The sequence below is a fragment of the Cardiocondyla obscurior genome, linkage group LG24, assembly GCF_019399895.1.
Source record: "Cardiocondyla obscurior isolate alpha-2009 linkage group LG24, Cobs3.1, whole genome shotgun sequence".
NCBI lineage: Eukaryota > Metazoa > Arthropoda > Insecta > Hymenoptera > Formicidae > Cardiocondyla > Cardiocondyla obscurior.
In genome coordinates, this window is record NC_091887.1 from 1,200,388 (window position 1) to 1,224,856 (window position 24,469).

Sequence of the window (24,469 nt, forward strand, 5' to 3'; positions counted from 1 at the left end):
TTCCTGTCCGCATTCTCTCCCGTCGTCTTCTCTTTCTCTCTCTTTCCTTGCCTTTCTCTGTTGATTCGGACATAACCGACGGCCCAATCTCTTTTCTTTCAAAGAAAAGGATAGATAGAAGAGCCGGGAGAGCGCGAGGAAGCGAAAGAGAGAGAAAGAAAGAACGAGATGGAAGGTCCTACCCAAAGGCGTTTTTGTTCATCTCTTTCGATTCCTGGAACAAGCTGGTTCGCACCGGACCCCACGGGGCCCGGGCAATGTTTCAATTAGGGACACCAGAGAAAGAAAGAAAGAGAGAGAGAGAGAAGGGAGGAGGGAAGAGAAAGCTTGAGAAGGGAGACGGTACGAGAAGAGTAGAAAGAGAGAAAGAGCGAAATGCGTTCAGTGAACAGGGCCCTTAAAGGAAACTCAAGCCTTTAACCGTCGGCGTTAGACGGTTGGCCCGCCCAGTTAGGATTAAAGAGCTTTGACGAATTAAGAGGTTTCAGAGCTCAAGAGATATGACTTTTAAAATATGCTTTTACAATCGCTTTGCGAGGTTTTAAAGATATATGTTTCATCGCTGATACGTTAAGGCAATTAAAAAAAATAATTAAAAAAAAAAATATATATATATCGATAAGAGATGGTAAACGTTAAGTACATACTCCCCTTTTACTGCAAATATGCGACGCTCCGATAATTTCCGTCGCTTAATCGAGGTTCGGAATATCCCCTCGAAGGATCACTGAATAGCTTTATCCATTTCCGCGTGAAATAACGCGAGTCTTGTGTCCACATGACGTTGCCCCATTTCCGGCCCTTAAGTCTTTTTCCCGTGCGCAAACATGGGATCGCATGACGGGGGGATTCCTGACTGCGACCGCGAGATTTGTGTCGCTCCACTTCAGCCGAAGCTGTTTGCGCATTTACCGATGTCGCGGGGTACACAAAGGTGTCGAGTGGCCTATACGGGAACTGCGAGATCAAAGCTCGTTACGATAGAAGCCAAACGGTGGCGTCCGGAGGGAGATGTAGACGAGGGAGTGTAGCCGGGCCACGGGTACAAGCAGGGGTTACAGGGAGATTGCACTCCGGCTGGCGGAGGAAGACATGGAGCCTCCGCGCGGTGAATAATTCTCTAGCAAACCTGTACAAGTGCTTTAACGCAACAACTATATATACATACGAAACGAGAAATGTACCCGTCCTTTACTCAGGCGCGTTATTTTGATATTATATTTCGAAGAGATTTCCGCCGCTTTGTAAAGAGAAATACTTGAACGACGCAAACGTGCGCGCGTATTAAAAAGATTTATTTTTTGTATCGAGAAACTGTTCTACATACCGCGTAGAAATTATCACCGTATTAAAATTCTAGATACCGTGCTTTTAATTTTAAGAAAAAAAAAAAAAAAAAAAGGAAAAAGGGTTATTAATTATGTTGCGATAATTAATTTTGTAATTATTAATAATAACAGCATTTCTCGAAATATTAGTCATGGCTTTTAACGTTACGCGTGTCTTACAACAGTATGCGGTATCATGTATAAAATATATTTTCTAATTCGTATGGATACATATATCTGATAAAAACGGTGCGTGTACTTCCTCCCGGAAATTTCAACGAAAATACGCGTCGTTGCTTCTCATTGTGCCTTATTTCCACGCCATGTTCCGACAGTTTCGCTACCGCGGGAGGAAGTCGGATAAAGATGAGACCGGGGAGGAGTTTAACGCGTGCCGGACGAGGTAACTTTGAGGATTCGAGTTTCCACGGTTCAGCACTGTGAGACGGATAGGCTCTTTCCCGTTGGATTACCGGCACGGTCCGACCGCTTTCCATTAACGTCCAGGGTCCGTGTCGTGCCGCGTCTTAGCGCAGTATTTCTAGCCGGAAGTCTTTGGGGCGGGAAAATAAGAAACGAGGCAAAAAGAAAACGGGGGGAAAAAAAAAAAGAAAACGTTTCGTGATCCCCGGGAGCTAAAGGCGAACGAGGGTGGCAGTTGGCTCGCGTATTCGTCGATACAATTCAGATGAAAATCGCGGAGTGTTGATTCAGAGATGGCTGTGCCGTCCGCTGGCTGCATCACGGTGAATGGCCTATTATTTCCTCGATAAACGAGGGGTCTTTTGGGCTTAGGAAAAGATGGACGACAGCATACGTCGATCCGAATTGAGGCGGACCGTGACTGGACCGACGACGCCGGGCGATAATGATCTTGTCGTCATACCGATCTGTTAACGCGGCGTGACCGAGTTTCACGGTTCGCTGTGGGTATAAAGCTCCCCTTAAAAGCGTTAAAGTATTTTCTCCTAACAGGAAAAAGAAAAGAAAAAAAAAGGAAATTCCAGCGAATTATCATGAGCGAGAAATCGATGTTGCATATTTTAATTTTAACGATAACGGGTATTTACCTTTTTTATTCCAATTTAATAACCGTATTTGCGAACTGTGAAATTCGCTATTACCGAAAGGCTACTTGAACGCGCGCGGCGTGCAGCGTGCGCGCTCGTATCCGGCGATTGGCGACATTCTAAAAGCGATCAACGCGAACGGTCGCAAGGAAACTTCTCGTCCCGTTGTGTACCGTTTTCCATTTCGAGTCTGATAGCTGCGGGACGGGGGGAAAACGCGGACTGTATTGCGCGTTCCATTGAATGGAGATAGACCACAATGCATCCCGAGTTTCCAGACGTTCGGCCGGGCGAGCGGATGGAGATGGACGTCGATAAGTCGAGGGGGATTCGAAAAGAAATCCCGATTTGAGACCGCGATACCCTCGACGATCGGTGAACGGTCACGTTTTATTCCCAGAGATAGCGTCGCCTCGTGGGACCTTGAGGTGCCTCGAGGTTATCTCGGAGCGAAGAAATTTGTCAAAAGCTGAGAAGAGCGTGCGAGAATCACGTCGGAGACGGCTGCGATCGATGGACGCGCGTAGATGAATCTCGTTTCATTAGTTACGGACGATTTTTAACGAATAAATATTTTTTTTTTTTTTTTAAAGATCTCCGAGACGTAGCTCATTTGTAATTTGACTGATTCGATCGGAGCTGCCTCGAGAGTTAATCTCGAAGTTTTAATATAAAAAAATACTGTTTACATATTACGCGGTTAAATAAAAAAAAAGAAAAAAAATTACGACCATTAACTTGTTACGTAAAAAAATAATTTTCCGCTACAGTCGATGCAAATATATCTGAAAAAATGTTCGAGTGACTCAATACTTTATTACGCATTGCCGGCGAAAAATTAATATATCGTACACATATCTGGAGAATTATAAACCCTTTTACAATATCTAGAGATATTATAAAAACGTTATACCCGCCAGGTTTTTATCCTCTTTTTCTCGCCTGTCGATTCTCTAAATTCTAACGAATCGTTGAAAAGGTCATCGCTTACGTCTTTATATACGTCCCGCCGTTCCAGAAACCATTACGCCGATACAATTTTTCCACGCTTTATTATTAGTATCGGCCAGTGTTAAATGATAACACGAAGCGCACTTGAGCTACGTTGTCGCCGCGTATTACTTTGATCCTTAAGCGGCACCGTTTCCTATCTTAAAAAGGCTGCGTTGGATCAAATCGAATTTATCTTCTTCGCACTTGGAATATTCGTAGCAATTTATCTCGATTTTCTCTATACGTGTTGCGTACTCGACCGCTGGGGAAGAAAACCCCACGGAGTGGGAGTTAACGTATCTCGCGCGTCACGCACTCATTTCCACCCCGACGCACCCCTCCGTTCGTCTCATGCGCCCCTACGCAATTCAATGCGTGATAAACGAATTTATACGACGAATATTATATCACGTATTCATTTCGATGAATCATAAATTCGTAACAATTGGACACGTCGCGGTATTCGTCGATTAGATCAATCGTTCGTAGTTCTCGTAATTATCCTAATGATACAATTAACGTTCGAATGCATTACATAAATTACGTTAGAGGAGAAACGTTTCAAGTACCGTGTAAGATACGTAGGCGCAGGTATAGTTCGTTGGTCTTAAATTATTAAATGTAAAAGTTTTCTTTAACGTAGAAGAGGCAAGAGTAAACAGCGCGTGCTCTACGAGTCGTAAAAAATAAAAAGAACTCGTAGAACTTAATTCTTTTTTAAATTGGAAATTTATAAAGCAACCTACTTACGGCGCCTATTGTAACGTTCCCCGGTTACTTCGCGTCAACTTTTTTTTTTTTCTTTCTTTCTTTCTTTTTCTTTTTTTTTTTTTTCTAGAAATATATATTTTAAAATATTAGAGACCAGTTTAAAGCCTGATTAATGGCCGCCATCAATAGGTTTACGACCGGGGTGAAATCGGCGATATTTTAAAGGATTAACCGTCATCTGTCATCGTCGGGTCCGCGACTGTAGGATCGCTACGACCGAGAAAAGCACGCGGAGTCTCCCGCGAAGGCCTCACCTGCATTTCAATACGGCCGGCGTGCTCTCATTGGCCTAACGGCGCCGTAAAATGAGGAGCGCACCTGTACGCGCGAGCGGAGCTATTTACGCGCGAGTATACGCGCGCGCTCGCTCGCGAATCGGCGCGGGTAAAAACATGGAAGTAGGCCAGATAGTCAGCGAACTAGAAGGGAAGGGGAGGGAGGGGAGACCCCCCCCGTCCATAGATATTGCGACGCAATAATTCACCATAAGCTTTCGACACACATGGACAATTTGCGCGGCCGAACGATCGGCCGACTAATCGGCTGCCTTCCTCGCGCGCGGCACCGCGTCGTACGCATCTTCTTCGTTTTATCTTTCTCTTTCTCTGCCCGACCGTATACGCGCGTGATCCTCTACGCAACAATGCCGCACTTATGCGCAATACGTGTGGAGCGAGCGACGGGATCGACGCCATCCTCGAACGCGAGAGCACGCTTGAACGGAACTTTCGTTCCGGTAAGAGGCGCTCCTCCTCTCGGCGCTCTGGGGAGAAAAGAATCGGGTTCGACTACGTCGCGGCATCGCCGTCTCCGCGTGCGAGACCGCGACGGACTTTACGCCGGAACTACCCTGTTGCGCAAACGGGGAATTTTCAATTGCCGCAACGGTGAAGTTACGTTAATACGTCACACACGTGCGGCACGGCGAAGTATACATCAACATTAACTTCGCTGTTGCGGCAATTCCGATTGCCGTTACTCGTACAGCGAAAATCTCTAACACTGAACTTAGCGATGCTGTCGTAATTCGTTGCGTTATGATAGAATGGAGCTAGATTCGCCGAACGCCGATATTGCGCGGTTATTAATTGTCATTGATGCAACGTATCGCTTTCCTATAAATAATGCATGCAATTGGTAATAATTAATACACACGAACGGTATAACAATGATATCCAGGTGATTGAATTTAATCAATCGAGATATGGAACGATTAATCGGCTTTAATCTATTTCGCTCTTCGTAATGCCATTACTGAATCACAAATTTTCAAGTGCTGTAAAAATATCCACCTTTTGGAATTTTCATTTATACATACAGCCGACTTTTTTCAGAAATTTCCGTATTCCTTTCCGTAACCTTTCACTTAATTTAAATCAAGACACTTTTCAACAATCGATAAAAACTGCTATAAATAAATCTAGAATAAGATTATTTCTGTTGGATTTTAATTTTAATATGATATAATAATGCTTGGTAATAATCAAAGTTTCTTTTTTTTTTTTCCAGGTTTCACCGGAGAATCGATAGCGCGCGCTCAAAGAAAACTCGCACCGGATGTCATTCAAAAAAAAAAAAGAAGGAAAAAAAAATTGCACCATTGTCGTCCCACATTGGCTTCAACCCCTCGCTCTGCTTCCCGTACGCGTCCACGTATGCAACGTATGATGCAGCAGTGGGCACCTAGTTTACGTAATAGCAGGTATGTCGCTCTAACGTGTATATGTGCATGTAGATACGTACGCTCATACAGCTGTCTTTCTTCCTCGCTCTCTCTCACTCTCTCTTTTTCTCTCTCTCTCTCTTTTTTTCTCTCTCTCTCTCCACGCGAGCATTCTGTAAGCGCCTCGCAGCAGACGTGTGCGCGCACACGTGGATGTAACCCGCGCACGCGAGCCCCGAGAACTGCGCCGCGACCTACTTGTCTAGGCCACTGTGTCTGCGTTTCTATATGCGGGTTATGTTTTGTGCGAAATTCCCGTCCGACCGTTCGTTCATTCGCTCGGCGTGAATTCGCGCTCCTGCGAAATCTCGCGCAATCGGCCTCCGAGCAACGCACAGAGTCGACTTTCGCGCGGGACGAGATCCCGAGGTGTCGGCGGGTCCTCAATAGAACGGACGCGGCGAATAATTGCGACGCGAACGAGGACTGACCGAGCCCAATGTGCAACGCTCGTGAACCGCCCTCGTAATCGAATATCGATCGCGGCTCTTTCTCTTCCATCTTTTTGTCATTCCTCTCCGCTTCTTCCGAAGCTAACTATGCTTTCCTTGCGACGCAATCGTCTATACGCTCGCGGCGCAGTAAATTATGCAACGATCGATCGCGGGCTTCTCTCTCTCTCGCTGTGAGAACGGACGGGCGTCTAATCCGAACGGAAGAGACTGTTAGCTGCCTCGATTGATTCGAGAAATTAGAAGAATAAAGTGAGTTTCGCGTTACTTCGCGTCGCGACTTTCAACACACGTGAAAGTTTAAATTAAACGAGAAATTTGCCGAGGGAAGGTTTTAACATCGAAATTTAAAATAGTGTAAAATTAAATTTTAAGAGAAATTTTATTTGAAAGTTTTTCGAGTCATATGTTTTATTACTCCGTCAAAGTCGATCGCGAGAGACCGTCGATACGGAAACGGCCGGCGGTTCCGTGTTCATCCGGCGCTCATTGCCGCGGTGAGGCATCGCGACCTAAACAACAATTAACTACAGTTATGAGCGCGCACCGGATTCCGGAGAATCTGGAACGCGACTGTAAAAAGCAAAGTAAGCGGTATTGCGCGTTCGCTCGTCCCGATCTCTTCTCCGACTTGCCTCTCGTTCCATTTCGTTCTATCTCACGGTGAGGCTTCGCAGTTGATTCGACGCTGAAATGACAGCGTTCGCGCTAACGCTGGACGCGAGAGAGACGAGGTAACGCCGGTGAAAAGTAACGGCGGCGAGGTAGCGAGGAAAAGGAGCTACGTAACGCGGAATGGAACGGGATCTCGCGCTTGAACGTGGCGGAAGTGGGCAGGAGGAGGTCGAACAGTTTCTTAAGGACGCGTTCGGTATACGCGAGAGTAATTTTCTTCTGGCCGGGTCCCCACAATTTTGCGCAATGCAGTCCACCCGGTGGGCTCCTTGCGGCTACGTTGGCTCTTCGGCCCTTCGTTCAACCGGGTCGCGTCGGGGATAAAGGCGGCCCAGGCTGCGGCGTACGCGATCTGTCAAAGCCGCTACGGGTGGCGGGAGGATTTGTTTGTAAACAATCCGCGGCCGAGGCGAGGAGGCGATCGTTGGTGAAGGTGCAAGGTGGCGGCGAAGGAGGAAGGAAAGAGGGAGATCGCGCGATAGCGACGGCACCGGTGCCGGTGGTAAAAGAGAGGAGAGGGAGCCGCAGACTTTCTCCCTCCGAGTGTTACGTAATCTCCGCTTGCGCGCTTGTCGGCCGTCTGAGCGTTGCGGGAACGACCTACTTGACCCACTGTCCCTAAGCCGCGATGCGGCACCAGGTCGCCTTCGCCGGCAGCCTCGGTATCTAACGCCGCGCGTGTGCACTCGACTCGCTCGGCTCGGCACCGAAATGTCGCGCGTTCGTTTCGCTAATTCGCTATTAAGGACTAGGTCGCCCGGCGAAATACCGACGAAATCCGCGCTTGTTCTCGTCTGATCTTAACGTATTTCGCCGCCGGAGCCCGAGATATACGCGATAATCGCACGGTGACATTTAAAACGCGTGGCTGCTGCGATAATTTATTTAGAGAGACTCTTCCGAGTTTAATACACGGGAAATGGCGATGAATGTAGGTCGGCAAAAATTATGTTTTAATATTCGTCGATTAAACCAGTCATTTGTAGTTTACCTAATTAAATCTAAAAAAAAAAAAATATATAAAAATTATATAATCCGCGTCTGAATAAATAAATTACGTTTAAAATGCCATGTAACATACATCTGTAGTTTACGGTTGAAAATTATTAAATGTAAAGTATTTTTTTTTTTTTTTTTTTTTTTTTTAACGTAAAAGATGTAAAGCCGAATAGCGCGCGCTTCGCTTACCGCTTCGCAATGCCTAGGGACTGCGATATAAAAATCGTATGAAGATATCAAAGGTACATTATGTCGAAATGTATCATGCAAAAGACTGCGCTATTTTTACTTGACGATAATCTATCATCCGTTAGAACAAACCGATGACCGCTTTGAAACGACTGACCGCGCTCGACTTACCGAGAGGCCGGAACGAATCTCGTCGTACCGTAAACGAATGTGCTTAACGGGAACTCATAGCGGCGCGATATAATATAATACCCGCCGGCCTCTCGCGGTTGATAAACGCGCGTCACAATTATAATGGCGCTATCGGGCGCAACGGCGATCATTAGTAAAAGCCCAGTCACGCTTTTCTTTTACGTCTCGAGGAAGGACGACTTGACTAATAGGAAAACTCGATTGTCCGACTATTTCCGGACTGACCTACTCGACGAACGCCGTCGCGGCTGGCTCGTCAAGCCTTCGGACGGCCCGGTCGCCGTCGAACGTCTGCACTCGACCCAGACACGAGGGAATGAGTCGCGTCCGGTCCGATGCCGCGCTCCGCAAATAGACCCCGGTCGTAGTCACCGCGACTCACGAGATATTCCCGATGAAGCCGCATCAGCTAGCGTCAACCTTCAGCAACAGCCGCGCGATGGAAAGTGTCCGCGCGCTGCTGAACGTACATATCGCGCGATCGTTACGAAAATCGGTGCGCTATCGGGCTAGAGCGGTGTGTTATTAGGGGTAATATTGCGCGCGATATTGCTAACTAGTAATTATTGACGCGAGGCACGCGCGGCTCGCCTGTCATCCGAGCGGCGGAAAAGCGCCGCGGGGATAATTGCGAGGTCGCGCGTCGTTAATTGAGCGGCGCCAGTACGCGCCGCGGTCTTGAAACAATTTTTTCTTTTTTTTTCCCTTTTTTTTTTTTTTTTCTTTCCTTCCTCTTCTTTCCGCAGGCCGCGCTCGATACCTCGGTCTGTAATTCCCTCTCGGCGCGTGCACCGTGTGATTTTACTTACGATCATGTACCGTGACGCCGAGCCGTCATAGATAAATACGAGCGCGGTCTCGCTAACTCGCGGTTTCGGCAATTAAATACGACCGCGCGAACACGCGAACGTCGGGCTGCATACGCGAATGTTTAACGGCTCTGTTTTACGCAGATACGTTTCTTTCTCTCTCTCTCTCTCTCCCTCGCGCGCGTCGCCTTGCTTTCATGAATATTGCACGCGTCCCGGGATTATTATTACGCGAGATATGTTTACCTCCCTTTGACAAATGTCGCGGTATAAATCAACTAGCGGCTCGCCTAATAGCGTGCTGCACGTATTAACGTTGCCCAGATACAATCCTGAAATATTCTATGCGATAAGTCGCGCGATAATTTACTCAGCGGCGAGCGTGTTAACCGTCGCCATTCCTCCGCGATCGCGCCGCGAACGATCCCGGCTATTTAAATAATAGTAATTCGTAGTACTCGAACGCGGCACCCGCTCGCCCGGGATCGATAGGACGGTCTGACCATTTCGGGGGCTGACCTACTGCCCTTAAGCGTCGCCACGTGGAATTGCTCCGATCGGATCGCATTCTGCGGTGTAATCAACGATGCATATCTCGGCGTGTCGCGTATACCCAGAGGTGCACGCTTAAACCCCCGGTTTTGATCCCTAATTAACTCGGTTATTTCGAGTGACGTAACATCTGGATCCGCCTGGATCGCCTGTTCCGCGTACGTGGGCGGTACCGCCATTTTCCGTTCGGTCATAGAGGAATTGTAGAGACATTTAAAATTGCGCGGACGTTTCACAACAAGTGAGTCACCTATCCGGATGATGTGTGCGACATGAACGGTCTAGACAACTCGACGTAACTTACGTGCAGACGCCGAACGCGCCGATAATAACATTCTCAGAATCTGTGGGTGGAATCGTGTCACGCCTTTGTAACTACGATCCGGAGCCTACTTGGTAGCTGTTCGATTGCGCATCACGCGGGTAGACCGGTCCCACCGATCGTGCCAAAGTAAACTGCTGATTTCTCGCGTCCGTTTCGCGGAACGTTCGCTCTATCAGCGAAACGAATCCCGCTTATCCGCGTGACGAGTTCTCACGTTGCAAGGGAAACGGAAGAATCCGATAATCACGAAAGCACACATGCGATACGGGGAAGAAACTCGCGTCCTGTTTTCTCGCGCTTCGGAGAAGTCCTTGTATAAAGAAAAAAAAAAAAAAAAAAAAAAAAAGAAAAAGAGAAAAAAGAATAAAATTTGCGCGTCGTGCAATTGCGTAAGAAAGGGTAGATTCGCGGCTCGGCGAAAAATCGGGTAGATCGCACCGACGTAAGGTGACGTCGCACCTGGTCGTTTCGTGTGCTCCGCGCGTTTCTCACGGTCCCCCGATATTTGCAGAGCTGCCCGCGCTCGACAGATACTTCCGGTGCGCCTCGCGACCTCCGTCGCGACAATAGACGTCCTCGCCTTGGCCTGGGTCAACCGTAAACCGCGCTAGACCCCGAGACGTAATCTTTTCCGCTTGAAAAACCGTGAGATATTGCGGAGGTCCGGCGAGAATAACGGCGGCCGTACATAAATAACAATGTAATGCCTCATCGCGCTTGCATCCGATTAATATTATCGGCGGTGCCTGAAGATCACTCGCGCGCACACCTATAAATGTCACATTTGCATATATCGATTTATTTGATATTCATAATGCCGCGTTGTCTTGGATTTTATCTTTCCGCGTGGCAACGTTTAATTCGAGAATACCGAGCCTCCTACAATCTTCCAGTCTTATCCTCTCTCTTAATTAAAAGAAATTTTACAAAATTTGTCCGCGGGGATTTTAATTAAAAAGAGTCAGTGTCTTGTGAAACAAAGATGGGACAAAATAATATTAAGAAGTTAGCCGTATCGAGGTTCTACGTTATAAAAATATTTAATATGCTTTACTGAACGGTGAGATATTTTCGAGTACAACGCATTAGTGTATTAATTGATATTAATTCACCGCTTTATCTTCTCGAATTTCATCGAGTTCATGCAACGCAAATGCATCGGCAATCGACGTACATTCGCCGCGCTTACGTGGGCTCGTGCGTTCGACGCGCGTCTATTAATATCTCTTTTTATTATCTACCATTGTCAATTGCCAATCCGTCCGGCGTAAACAACTTTTCTATATTTACTTTTCCGCGTGCAAGTGGCCGCTGACAACGCACGCACGTCCACCTGACCGCGCTCCGATAATGAGTGCGTGCACACGCGCGTCTACGTGCATTTCAGCCGTCGCGGCGCATTGTAAACAACGCCCGTGGGAGTACCGGGCACAGCTGATTCACATTCCATGCTCGCGAGGCCACCGTCTAGGTCATCAGCTAACGAGCGGTGCGCCAGATTTTATGCAAGTGTAACAATCAATTCTCCTCCGCGGCGGCGAGAGTATCGCGTTTCCGCGCGTGTATTTTTTTTTTTTTTACGACCCGGGGATGATCCCAGATGCGCGCGGTGTAAAACGGACCCCATCAATCAGATTGTTTAATTAAGTGCAATTAGGAGAAATTTATATAGTCTGATTAGTGGGCTCCGGTTACCACTACGCGCGCATCTTAGCCCACACTTTCTTCCTGTTATCCCTAAATTGTAGCTCTTCGCTTAAACGCAGACGTTATCGAGGGCAAGAGATTCCGTTCGTATCTTTATTTCGCACTCAGCCCCGCTTTATATAGTCACCCCGTAAATGATTAATGTCAAACACGATGCGTTTTCTATCCGAGTTTTCTATTCTCCGTCGTCGACAACGTCGACCATTCACCGTGACCTTCTAAGACATTTCCGAAGTTAAAACGCAATTATCTTTAATATTATCACGGGTCAGGCCTACGCGCTGGATGTGAATATCGACGCCCGCGCGATTTAGGAGAAAGTAAGTGCCTCGCGAAGAGGAATCTTTACCCTTTTATCTCGCTAATCTCGCGCCACGATCGGTGTTCCTAACCGCGATCGCGGCGTGCAATTGCCTCTCGCGCGAGCCGGGACGCGCGTGATTAATTAGATTTCGTCGAGGTGACATTTAAATAAAGGAGTCGGTATAATAGCGTTTTAATGACTGTATTCAATAACGAGTGCCTCGTCGGCCGGTTGATTTATGTCGAGGCTATTAACAGTCGGCGTCGTGCGGCGCATTTCCGAAACGAATCCGCGGAAGAAAAGGGGAGCATGACTCTCCCAATTCTCTAATCGCGCGATGTCATAACGTCGTAGTTGCGGCCTTGCCCTTTTTTTTTTTTTTCCTCTCCTTACCTTGCCTGCGCAGTATACGCGCGTGCATCTAATTATCGGCGCCGCTTGCTATTATTACCGTTTGCCATTACGTTGAGCCGCGCTCGCGCGCGCACCACGTGCCAGTAATTAACGCACGTGGCGAGGCCATCGTTTTTTTTTTTTTTCCTTTTTTTACGTAGCGAGACAAGCCTCCGTGCCAGGGAATTCCCCGCGAAAGGAAACTGACATCTTATCGACGACGAGCGAGACCGGAGTGCGCTCGATAAAAACGGATACTCACTTCCCGCCAATATTGACGTGCCGTAGCAACCGAGTATAACAGACATCGGATAAAGGCGAATGCGAAGACAAGTCGGTGGAAAAAGACGGCGAAGAAGGCGCTCGCCTCCTCGTTTTTATCGTGCCACGTACCGTCGATCTGTAAACACAGAAAAAGAGTCCTGATCCGTTAAACAATATTGAGAAAGAGTGATACGTATATCGCGGGTTCATAGAAGCGGCTAGCGATTAATTGTAGTTATAGTCTAATTTATTTAATTAGGTACATAGACAATTTTTTTTTAATTACATGATTTTATTTTATACGTAATAATATATTTGCTTAAATTTCTACTTAATTGTCATACGTCGGAGTTGCGTGTGTAGCGCGTATAAAATGTCGAGATGCAAATACTCGGTGTCTTCAGACGGGTAGGATAACGGACGAGATCGCATTAACAACTACTTCATAAAGTACATTGGGGCCATAAACGCGACTCTGCACATCCGGATGCTCGCTCAATGTCCGCGCTTTGTGAATATCGCCGGAAGTCGGCCAAGAATCACGGGCGCGCTCGCGAGAGACTCCGGCCAAATCGGAAAGGGCGTGCAATCGGAACTCGGAGTCTCGTTGTAAATATTGATCGAGGCTGTGCAAACGCTTCCCGGAAACGGGAGCGGAATCGATAGCGTTGCGCTTCGCGAGGGAGACAGAGAAGAAAAAAGAAGGTAAAAAAAAAAGAAAAGGAAAAAAAAAAAAGAAAAAGGGAGCGAAAGAGGCGCTTTACGCGCCAACTTCTACGTATCCGCGCCGCGATTTACACGGGCCACGGCCGAACGGATATATACCTGGAATCGATAAACGCGAAGATGCGTGCGAAAGGTGCAAACTCGTTTCGCACGTTACGCACGTACGCCGATAGCCTTCCGGGAACGAAGTCAGGAGATATCGACCGTTTTGCGGCGGGAAAGATTAGCCGAGTCCACCCACTGGGAGATCGTACCATTATTCTCGAGTCCTTTCTGTTTCGCGGCATCTCGTGGTATATTCATTCCACGTAACTCATTTCCAATTAAACATCACATTTCGGTGACGCTTGAATCCCTACGCCGTATTATTCGTCCTTCTCTGCGAAAGGTTCGTGCTAACAATTATAGAAAATAGGTGAGAAAGAGATAAAGAGAGAGAAAGAGAGAGAGAATTCTGCTGGGCGAAATTTAAGTCTGCCCACGATCGGAATCCACGTGGCGTGATTGTCCCAGCGCGACCTTGACTTCGAAATTCCGCGAACAAAAGCGTGGGTGCGAGATTTTTACGACGCCGGTTGGGAAGAAGACAGAGCAGTGGCACTCTGACATTTCACGATTCGGTGATACATTATTGCGCAAGTATGCGCCCGCGGGCAGCGTACCAAGTCGTGTGACTGAGGCACGCGCGCGTCCGTCAATGGGTTGCCCGCCAAAAATATATCGCGCCCTCCAGTCACGCCCGCTTTTAATAGATCTTCTTTCCGCGCGGCGGTCGTACCGGGGAAGCCGTTTTCAGCATTCCCGCCCGTTGTGTAACACGAGACCGGGTAACGACGCCGGCGATGTAACCCTTGTAATCCCTTTCGCCGTAACAAACGCCGCGGGAACTCGGGAACAAGACGCTTACGCGAAGCGTCGGCGCCGTCGCTCTGCGCGAGAAACCGAGGCCGAGGTCCGACTTCCGTTTTCGGAATTGCGTATAAATTTTTGACCCCCTCGCCGACCATCTTCCCGGGGCAAGAATTACATTCTCCCCTTCTGTTTATTTTTATTTTATTAGAATTTATAAGGCCCGCCGCCTTCGATCTCGCCGCGCGTCTCCTTCTCTCTGCACGTGGCGCGCCGGGAGAGCAATCTAATTTGCGCGAACACGCACGGGACCGTGGGGGCTCCCTTCGGGTGAAATAAGGGCAAAACTGTGGGGGAGTGCCGGGGACACGCTGTAAAACTGAGCCCGAGCGGTGTCGAGGGCGCGACGTCGCAGCGATAACCGCGTCGTCACGTCGCGCGAATTCGTTGCGAATGATAAGGGTCTGTGCGTGTGCGGGCGTGCGGGTGAGCCGCGTATCCGCGTTTCATTCATCGGGACGGCGGGCCGTATCGCGGGGCAGCGTGTGTGTGTTTCTAGTTTTTGATACGAGGGGTTCGATACTGCGCCGCCGATAACGGGCGGTGAGTGCCACGCTCGCGTTTTTCTTCCCGACGTAACGTGTAAGGCCACAGGAACCGCGCTTTTGCGTGCACCGCCGCTGAATTATGTTAATGAATTCCTTAATGAGCTTCCTCTCACGCCCGTGAGATCCGGCAGAGAAATAGATTCATATTTTTACCTTTAATTACACACCGCGAGAAAGAGACGACTTTTTAAGCCTGGCCTACGAGTTTTTAATCGCTGAAATTGAACTAAGATTAATCTCTTAATTTTTCCCCTGCGCGGTTAGTTTTTTTTTCTTTTCTTTTTTTTCTTTTTTAATTAATGCTCTTTGTTTTTAATGAGAGCTTCGACGTGAATATGAGATAACCGCGTGTACCAATCGCTCGCAGTCGGCATGCGAATAAAGTAATTCCTCTCGTGGGGACGGGGGGGAGGGGGACGGGAATATTACGGGTGTTCTGCACGCGCGTGCACTCGGTCAAGCAGCAGTACCTGCGGATACTTGGAAATACTTGGCGAACGCGCGTTCTCGCCAACGAGAGTCAGTCCGGGAAGCATTCCACGGACTTCGCTCGCTACGCCGGAGTCAAAGGTTCACCGTACGCGTCCCGTTTATCGTTATTGCAGGCACGCACTAATGAACGAGCCATTTGTCTTCTGGCAATCCTGCGGTAGGTACTGCCTCGAGGCCTCCCTTTTACGCGTCAGCCGACCGCGACTTCCGAAATATCCTAATTAGGACGCAGGTGCGCCTCGAGACGCGACTCGCGACAAATTGCGCGGCCGCGCGCGAGTTTTTTTTCTTCTTTTTCCACACATCGTCCCCGGACACAGTCGCCTTCTTGGAAAACTTAATCGGACCTGTCGATTCGTTATTAATCGCTTTGAACGTGTTTTCTTTTCCCGTGCGAGCGTATCGTCATCTCCGACAATTTAAATAAATTGACGACTCATCGCGATGGTATCTGTGGAGAATGATCTCCGCGAGAGCGTCATGCTCTTCGTGTTCCACGGAAACACGTGGTAAACAGCGAATAACAATCTAGTCAGTCAATGTGTCAGTAACGATGACTCACGTGCGTGTCGGCATCGCGATGACGAGAAAACATTTATAACGAATGCGTAAATATCCGTTCCTAATCGTGCCGTAATAACATGAAAAATCGTGAATAATGACCGGCTCTTGGACGGGAAAATGTGACAATTTGAGAAAGTTTAATTTCTCCCCATCGTGTTCGTTGTTTTTGCGAAAGCAGTCGATCATCGTCGTTTCAGAAAATTAAGAGACGGACCTCGATCGTGCGTAATTTCTTTTTCTTTAATGATTTAATGATTTTGATTTAAATGATTTATAAATAGGGACAATTAAATACAGCATTGTTATGTACGTTTTTTTATTAGCTGTTAAATACAGAATTTCTTTTAATCGACGTGATTTTCTTGAGAGTAAGGGTTATCTCGATTTCGTTAAATCGCCGCAGCGTCTCTCCGTGTTACATATATTCTATATTAAATTTATTAATAAATCAAGAAAACAGGGTAATAGTAATTTTAGACAGTTGGCGTGAAGTAAAGAACGACCGAAAATAATGTCGCGGCGAAATGTTGAGTTATTTTTGCGAGCCCACCGTTCAATAATAGCACCAGTCACGCGAATATTACTCAACCAGAATGAACTAATGTAAAAGTAATCTCTTAAATTTATCCGAGGCCATCTTATCGTTAATCTTTCCCCTTTTTCGGATCCCGGACCACGAACAGATTGCAGATTGCGATCTTTTTCAGATTATACGATCGGCCGGCTCGTGATAGTGCGACAAAGTTTTGCGGTTAGCGGCGGTGGAAGTATGTAAGTTCCGCAACTTTTCGATTCCGGGGCTTCGATACCGCGGTGCGGACATACGTTTCCGTACGCGTCGCCGAGGATCGGCTCTTCCGCCGTCGTCGATCGGGCTTCGCGTGCGCGCGAAATTCCTGCGATTACGGACGTCACGCCACGGGTACCGCGGCCCATTCGGCGGGTAGAGGCGCGGTGAAAGAGGTCGCAGTCAATTAGCGGAGGCAGATCTTCGCGCAAGATGCAAGGCCGAGGCTCATCTCTTCCACGAACGGCCGCGCCGTGCGCCGCCTGTAACCGCCGCGGTACCCATATTGGATCATTAATCTTGCCAAGAGGCTGCTTGGTAGCGCCGTCGCATCGGCCCAAGCCCTCACGCGAACCTTGCGCCCCGGGAAAGTGCATGTTTCGTCGTCTCTCATGCGGGACCACGTGTCGTTCGCGCCCGCAATGATATCGAGATTTACGATCGCCGTCGAAATCCCCGACGGTGGCGGCGGATTCGCGTCGCCGCTATTTTACGGAAACGCGCCGCAAAAGAAACCTGCCGGGACGATGCTCGTCCGAATTCTCGGTCGTGTGATTAAGTGTCTCGCGGATTGACTGAAGATTCCGGTGGAACGAACGCATTATTCCGGAGTACCGTAGAAAATTATTCGCGATTAAAGAGCTGGCAAAGAAAAACAAAAAGAAAAGAAAAAAAGAATTAAAAAAAAAAAGAAAAATTTCAAGAGAGTATCGCGTCGAATATTGAGAGTCACTGGCGCCGGCATACTTATATGTGAATAACAAGACTCAAATAACAGGAAACTCCGACTTATTTATGGACACGCGCTAATTCTTAAGGAAACAGACACGGGAGTGACCGTCTCGCGTCTAGACTGTCGTGACAAGTTTGAGGTATCGCGTAATATATTTGTCGTTTGCACAAATATACTCTGCGTCAAAATTAAAGGGCCAGCTTCGATCCGCGAGAGTCATAAAGTTTCCATTTCCCCTTTTCATCGTCGACGGAGCTTTAATTTTCTTGAAAAATGCAACAGCGAAAATCCATTGACGCTGCCTGATTCGTTTCGTAGAAATCGCTTCAATAAGCGATTATTAAATAATTGATAAATCCGCTGTTTGCCGGATTGTTTTAAGAATTACGGAAATATCTCCGTTTCTTTTTGCGCCGCGAAATAAATTTCCGAACCAATAATAACGCTTTCGGTAAACACGCCGTCGTAACTGCAAAACAGATGATCGACGTTCTTGTTTTAACGTTTACTGTAATGCGGAAAGGAACAAAGTAACAGCATATTGTTGAATAATACTCATGAGCGAGGACGTTAATTTTAAATATTCAGCGGGGGGTGTGGAAGGGTACATAGATATTCACGCTGCGCGGCTCTATTTCGAGCTTTCCTAATTTACTCACGTTCTCGCGGCGAGAGAGTGCCGCGGGTCAAGGGGACACGTCCCGATCCCGAAACGAGTAGGTCGACTTCCAGGCGGAGTAAAACCGTTCGTGAGGGTCGCCGCATATAGAAACGCGTTGTAAACACCCGGGCGTAAGTTTAAAGACAGGAGGAGCACAGCTTAATCCCACGCTTGCTCTTAACGGGCGACGTTTCATTTAAGCCTCGCGACGATCGTAAGGCCGGAGTATTCTCGATTTTCCGAGCCAGCACGCCGTATTAGCAGAATTCAAAACGCCGGAGGCCGCGTTGAGGCTCGTACGAGTTTCGAGAGCGAGATACAACGCGGTTGACAAAAAGAGGGCGACGAGCGTGCGAACCGGCGAAGCGAAAGTGAATTCCGTCTCGGTTTCGACTTTCAAAAGAGTGACAGCTCACCTTGTGCCTCTCGTACACGCACGTGCGTGCGTTTACGCGATTTATTGCGCGGCATTGTCGAAAGAAATCAGCCCCGGGGGCACCGAAACCGTTTCACGTCGCGTTGATCAAACGTCTTCGATGTGCGCCGCTTTTTTCTGTTTTTTTTCCTTCTTCTTTTTTTTTAAATATTTATCTTTCTTTCTTTTTTTAATCGGCGAGTCGCGGATTAGAAGAAGAAAGACCATTAGGCGGTCTTTAATAATACAGATTGGTCCATCGCGGTTAGATTTGTATCTATTGCGCTCATTACCCTCGAAATTCTAACGGTACCTGTCCATCACGTCGTGATCGCTTCCCGTGCGATACGTGAATTAATCGCTCCTAGGAGAAGCGAGCCGTGCTATTAATATTACCATCCGAATCTATTCGCATAATAGCATGCCACGTTATATATGTGTAACACAACGCCTGTAATAAAATTCAATTATAATATCAGAGATATTAATAAAAAGAAAAAAAAAAAAACAAAAATAAAAAACGTTAGCGGAGACAAGACGGGACGAGAGATGGAATCCGGTTAGGGAAGTGAATGATTATATGATAAATTATTTTAAAGCGACAAAAAGCAAAGTTAACGCATATCGGAATAATGCGCTTATATATATTATATCTGATGAACGATGGACCGCGGCGGCGATGTACCGAGGGTCCGCTGCAATTTCTTCGGCTAGAGATAAATAAATTCAAGCCACTGCGCAATCTTATGTGCTGGATACGGGATAAATCCTACCGCGCTCACCGGCGGAGTGTCTGCGAGGTGAATCTCGGCGAATAGATCTTCCGCGCGACAGAAACTCTCGCGAGAATTCCTGCGCTCGTAATAAATTCGCGGGCCGTAATGATACCGTTTGGCGGGTTTTTACGCAATTTAGAAAGCACACCGGCCGACGTAAATCGACGGGCCGTTAGATCAGCGGATGACAAAGGGGATCTATGCTCGCAGGGAAATCTAATATTTCTAATTTATGAAGCCAATTACGGGGAAGGGGAGAGAGGGCCGGCGCGATGATGTCATAGCCATTATTAGTGGTGCAATTCCGCGGAATGTCGGCCGCTAAGTTATGAAACTACAGAAATCTATTCGCCGCCGCGCGTTGCGCGGAATATGGTACACTTTCTTCTCTAAGCGAGATAAATATCTCGCGCGTAATTGCACCGCCGGATTTTAAATGCGCCACTGCAACCCGCCGATTCCACGATAATTGCATCTCGATTCCCTTCCGGCCGACACGTTCGACTAAAAGCGCGATACATTCATTAAAAAAATATAAAAAAATAAAAAAATTATTGAAATATTTTTCTTAACTCTTGCGTCTTTTATTGATGTTTCAGATTTAATTTTTACGATCGAGGATTTAACGGGAAAGTCATGGATTATCTCGCGAGTGACTCGTGCGCGGAAGGATGGCTCGTCACGTCCCATCTGAGAGGAGGAGCAGGCTCAGGACGGGCATCCTGCATCGGCGGAGCAACTCTTAGGTGAGAATAAATTATTTTTTTTAATTCGTAATTTTATTAACTTTTATTTTTATTTATTTTTATTAAAGAATTAAATACATACGCGTAATTTTTTTTTATTTAAACATTAACAATTGTCAGCACGTCTACATTAATGTGTTTAATTTTATGTTACAGCCACCGGCAGAATTCTTCAACTCCGCTGAAGCTCATGCAGATTGGTAAGTCGCATGACTTTATTTTCGTAATTTGGTGTTGGGTCTCTTGAACCGGCAATACGTCGTCGATCATTAATTACTTAATTATAATGACGGGCACGAATTAGGACCCGTCGAAAAATAGCGCACGCGAAGCGTTGTTCTAGTTCGTTAAAAAAAAAAAAATTAATTCAGCATTACACTCGCACGAGAGAAAGAAACAAAAGAAATTCTGTTACGAAAGGTTTAAGATCACGTCCTACGACAACTGAAGCTGACTTTTTAGATCTTTCGCGTAGGCGGATACGTTCTCAAATGTTGTTCCAGATCAATTGAGATTATTGGATCGGAAAGAGTTAAAAAATCCGTGCGCGCGAAATGCGGGACAGGTGGCTCTTAATCTCGTAATTTAATAAACGGAAGATAATAATATTGGCTGCAACAGAGATAAAGATAGACTCCGGCCGTAGCGGCCGTAGGCGCGAAAGAGCAATTAAGGCGGCGGCAAACAAATTATATCGTTCGATCGGCGCTGTAATTTAAACGAGTTTGTTTTTGCGAATCGGTTCCACGACGTGTGCGTGTCTCCGGCTCGAAGGAATTCGGCGAGTCCGCCGCTTTGTTTTGCGACGATAAATTCGGGGAGCCTCGCTTCGCGAAAATATTTCAACGCGGGACGAGATCGCGCATTTCGGCTGACCTAAATTTCAACGCCGCCCTCCACGCCATCGAGATGTCTTTTCTCTATCGATTATTCACACGAATATTCCGCCTGGCTTCCCCGGAAATCCTCCCAGCGAGTTTTCTTGCAACTTCGAAACATGAAAGACATCGCAATCCGAGCCGGTCGCTCGTCCTGAAAACTGATCCGAGTCGCGCACGTTTGCCCGAGGTGACCCAGATCTCCATATTGCACGGATATGGCATCTAATATCCGAAGATAATTGTGCTTACGGCAGAGAGAAGGAAAATCGCGTGGGATCCCCGCTAGTCGTCGTAATCCCCTGACGTTTCTGAATTCCCAGCGAGCTCTCGTGCTCGCCGGGGCGCGACAGCCAAATGGCCCCTCTACGCGATCGCGAATTTTCCGTCAAATTTCTCAAGCGGGGACCCTTTAGCCGGACGAAAAATGTCGCCTTTAATTCCCGGAATTTTACGAAACGACGGACTACGGTCCGTATCTCGAGATTAGATAACGATCGACGCGACAATGACGAAACTTTTGGTGGAATCACGTTCTTTCGTTTGCGCCGCAACTGCGGAATTGATAGATAGTATTAAGATCGACGTAGATACGTTATGTAAAATTCAAATTGTCCGCAAATAGGCATGGGAATTAGTTACTTTAATGGACTCTTCGGGGAGCATTATGAAATTTGATCTGCCAAAAGTGGAACGGACCGCTAATAGTTTAAGTTTCCGTCCCATTTATTCCATTATTGGAAAAGAACTAGAGCTAACTATTTTAAAGCAGCGATCACTTTCTTTATTGATCAACGTACATGTTATAGTCATATATTAATAATCCTATAATACTGTTAGGTTGAGGAAATAATTACTAAAAAAAATATGAATATTTAATATTTGAAACTTTCTTTGCTAACCAAACCGAGAAAATATAAAAGAAAAGTGTGAATTAACTACGAGACGTAAGAGAAAAAAAAAAAGAAAAAGAAAGAAAGAAAAATTTATATAAAAGAAATTCATATTAATCATGCGAATTTTAAATTAATATTTAATTTAAGAAAGTAAATGATCTATGTGAGCTTTAATATCCCATATCGAAAATAAATAATGACATAAGAATATATTTGCACGTAAAATAGGAAAAGAAAACCACTGCTATTAATTCGAGCTGCAGATGGATTGTTTCTACTTTCAATAACGCTTCGCCGGCGAAGTGAAACGATCGCGTCCCGAGGCTGTGCGCGGCGCAATTCCTAGCGGATCGGTATTCGGCTCTGAAATTCGCGCGGGGAGATAGTAGCGGCGGCGGCGCGCTGCCTTTGCAGAAATCCGGAGAGCCTTGCCGAGCTCTTACCGCGAGTCGCGCAAGGCCGTTTCAACGGTGGTATTCGGGCCAGCCAGCCGTTTCTCTAGAAAGGAGCACGCCGCTTATGCGGCCGCGACACGACTCGCACGCAGAAAACAAAAACATTTCACCGCCGCGCCGCTCGCGCGCTCCGAGTTTCTCGTTCCGGAGAGCGGAGATCCCGTGGACCTGCAGCCCGCGTACCAGGCCGCGTTCGATGGACGGGATCACGGCGCGGGGATCGCGGTATTTCGTCTAGGTGAACGCGGATCACCCCGCTTCGCGAAAATTCGCGTTCGCAACAATGTGCAGGGCCCGCCGCGAAACAATGCGCCTGAGAAACTCTCGACGGTCAAAGTATGAGGCGGCCACGTGCACCGTCGCGGCAAATTACTGGCATATTTAACGAAATCCGTTACGTAAGGAGATATATTATCCGCACTTTCGAGGAGAAATCCCCGTTCCCGCGCAGGACGGCGTGTCTCGGACGTAGTCTCTCGGTGCGCGCTGGCTCTGTCCCGGCACGGTACGGGCGCGTGCTACGTAGTCAAAGGCCATTGTGCCACTCCAGGATTCCGACGTGAGTCACCGCACGGTGCCCCCGGACGTGGTGCGCCGTGCCCGAAGTAAAGTAAAGCGCGCCGCGCGCCCGCAATCGCTCGGCTAATCGAGATCACGCTGACTCACATATCAGAAGCGGGGCCCCGGGAGAGAGGCTGTCTTTTAAATGCGCTTGCCTAATAAAGCGGGCTTTTAAACGGCGGACACATACGATGACCCGCATGCCCGGCGTGGGGAAATTGCCGAATCCTTGTCTCGCGATTCGAGGGATCTCGAGGGAGGCGCGAGGGGGGAGGGGGAAAGGGAGAGAAGAGGTCGATCGTCGCCGTAGAAGGCCAACGTTGTCAAAACTCGTCCCTCGGCTTCTGACACATCTTCCCTTATAAATCAACCATCGAGGCGCCAAATGTCGACGTGGACAGCGCAACGTGAGAACAACGAAGGTCGCCGCGCGAGTGCGAAAAGAGATAAAGATCGTCGGGAGGAGCGGTCCACTTCGTGGGAAAACCACCTTGCCGCTGTCGGTCCCCGGGTGTTTCGCGCGGGATTACTTTTTCTTGTTATTAACTTCGCCCAGCCGCGTATCTTCCTGTCCAACTTGCGTTACATAAACGAACTCGCCGTTATATAAACCGAAGTCGATTCGACGCAGCGAGCCGGGGAATAATCTTGGACTTTACCGCGCGCCGTGTCCCTGATATAAGGGCGTATTTGCCGTTAATAGCGTGTCCTCTTCGTCTCTCCGCCCCCGCGTACGTTTAGCGACGCGGAAGCCATCCTCCCGTCCGCTCGCTCGGAATATCGGGAAATCACCGGGAGAGAAGGAAGAAACGGCTCGCGTTATTTCGCGAACTGCCCGATTCTCCCGGGGCACTAAAAACCTAAGAGCCTCGTTTGGCAGGTCAAAGACTCGACCAATTCCCGGCCCTCCCGCGTACACGCGTTCTTCTCTCGTCGGAGGAGCGAAGGGAATGAAAATTGCGGGCAGCCCGCGCTTCGCTTCGTTAAGGTCGTCGGAGCGGATCTCTTGATTTCGCGGCTCGGCGTTACGAGTTATCTCAGTCATTTCCGGTTTTTGCCGCGCGTATCCGCCGGTATCGGTTATGCGAGAAAGAGAGAGAGAAAGAAAGAGACGCTCGCACGTATATTTACGGGCACACGCACGCTGTTGACTATTAGCATATCCTGGTTCTCGGCGAGCCGATTATTTCGATGGGCAATCAAAGCGCCGACGAGTTACGCAAAGATTGTATATTGTGAGCACTGGCTCCGTCCGTATTTTTCTCAGCACCTTTCCCATTTTATAATACCGCGTGTATTACACATTTATTGCGACTATTACGAACGTATATTATTGTATTACACATATATAAGTTTACGTATATCCCGGATGCATTGTATAACCGTGAAGGCATGCAACGCGAAAGACTCGCGCGCCGTTGCAAATCGCGTACGATGTAGCAGAACGGAATTCTTCTAAAATTCTCGAAGAACACGTCTTAGACTGTCCTCGTCTACGCGCGGTCACGGACATCGTTCCGTTCACTCTTTCAAGGGATTTAGAAAAAAAAAAGAAAAAAAAATTAACAAGGGGAGG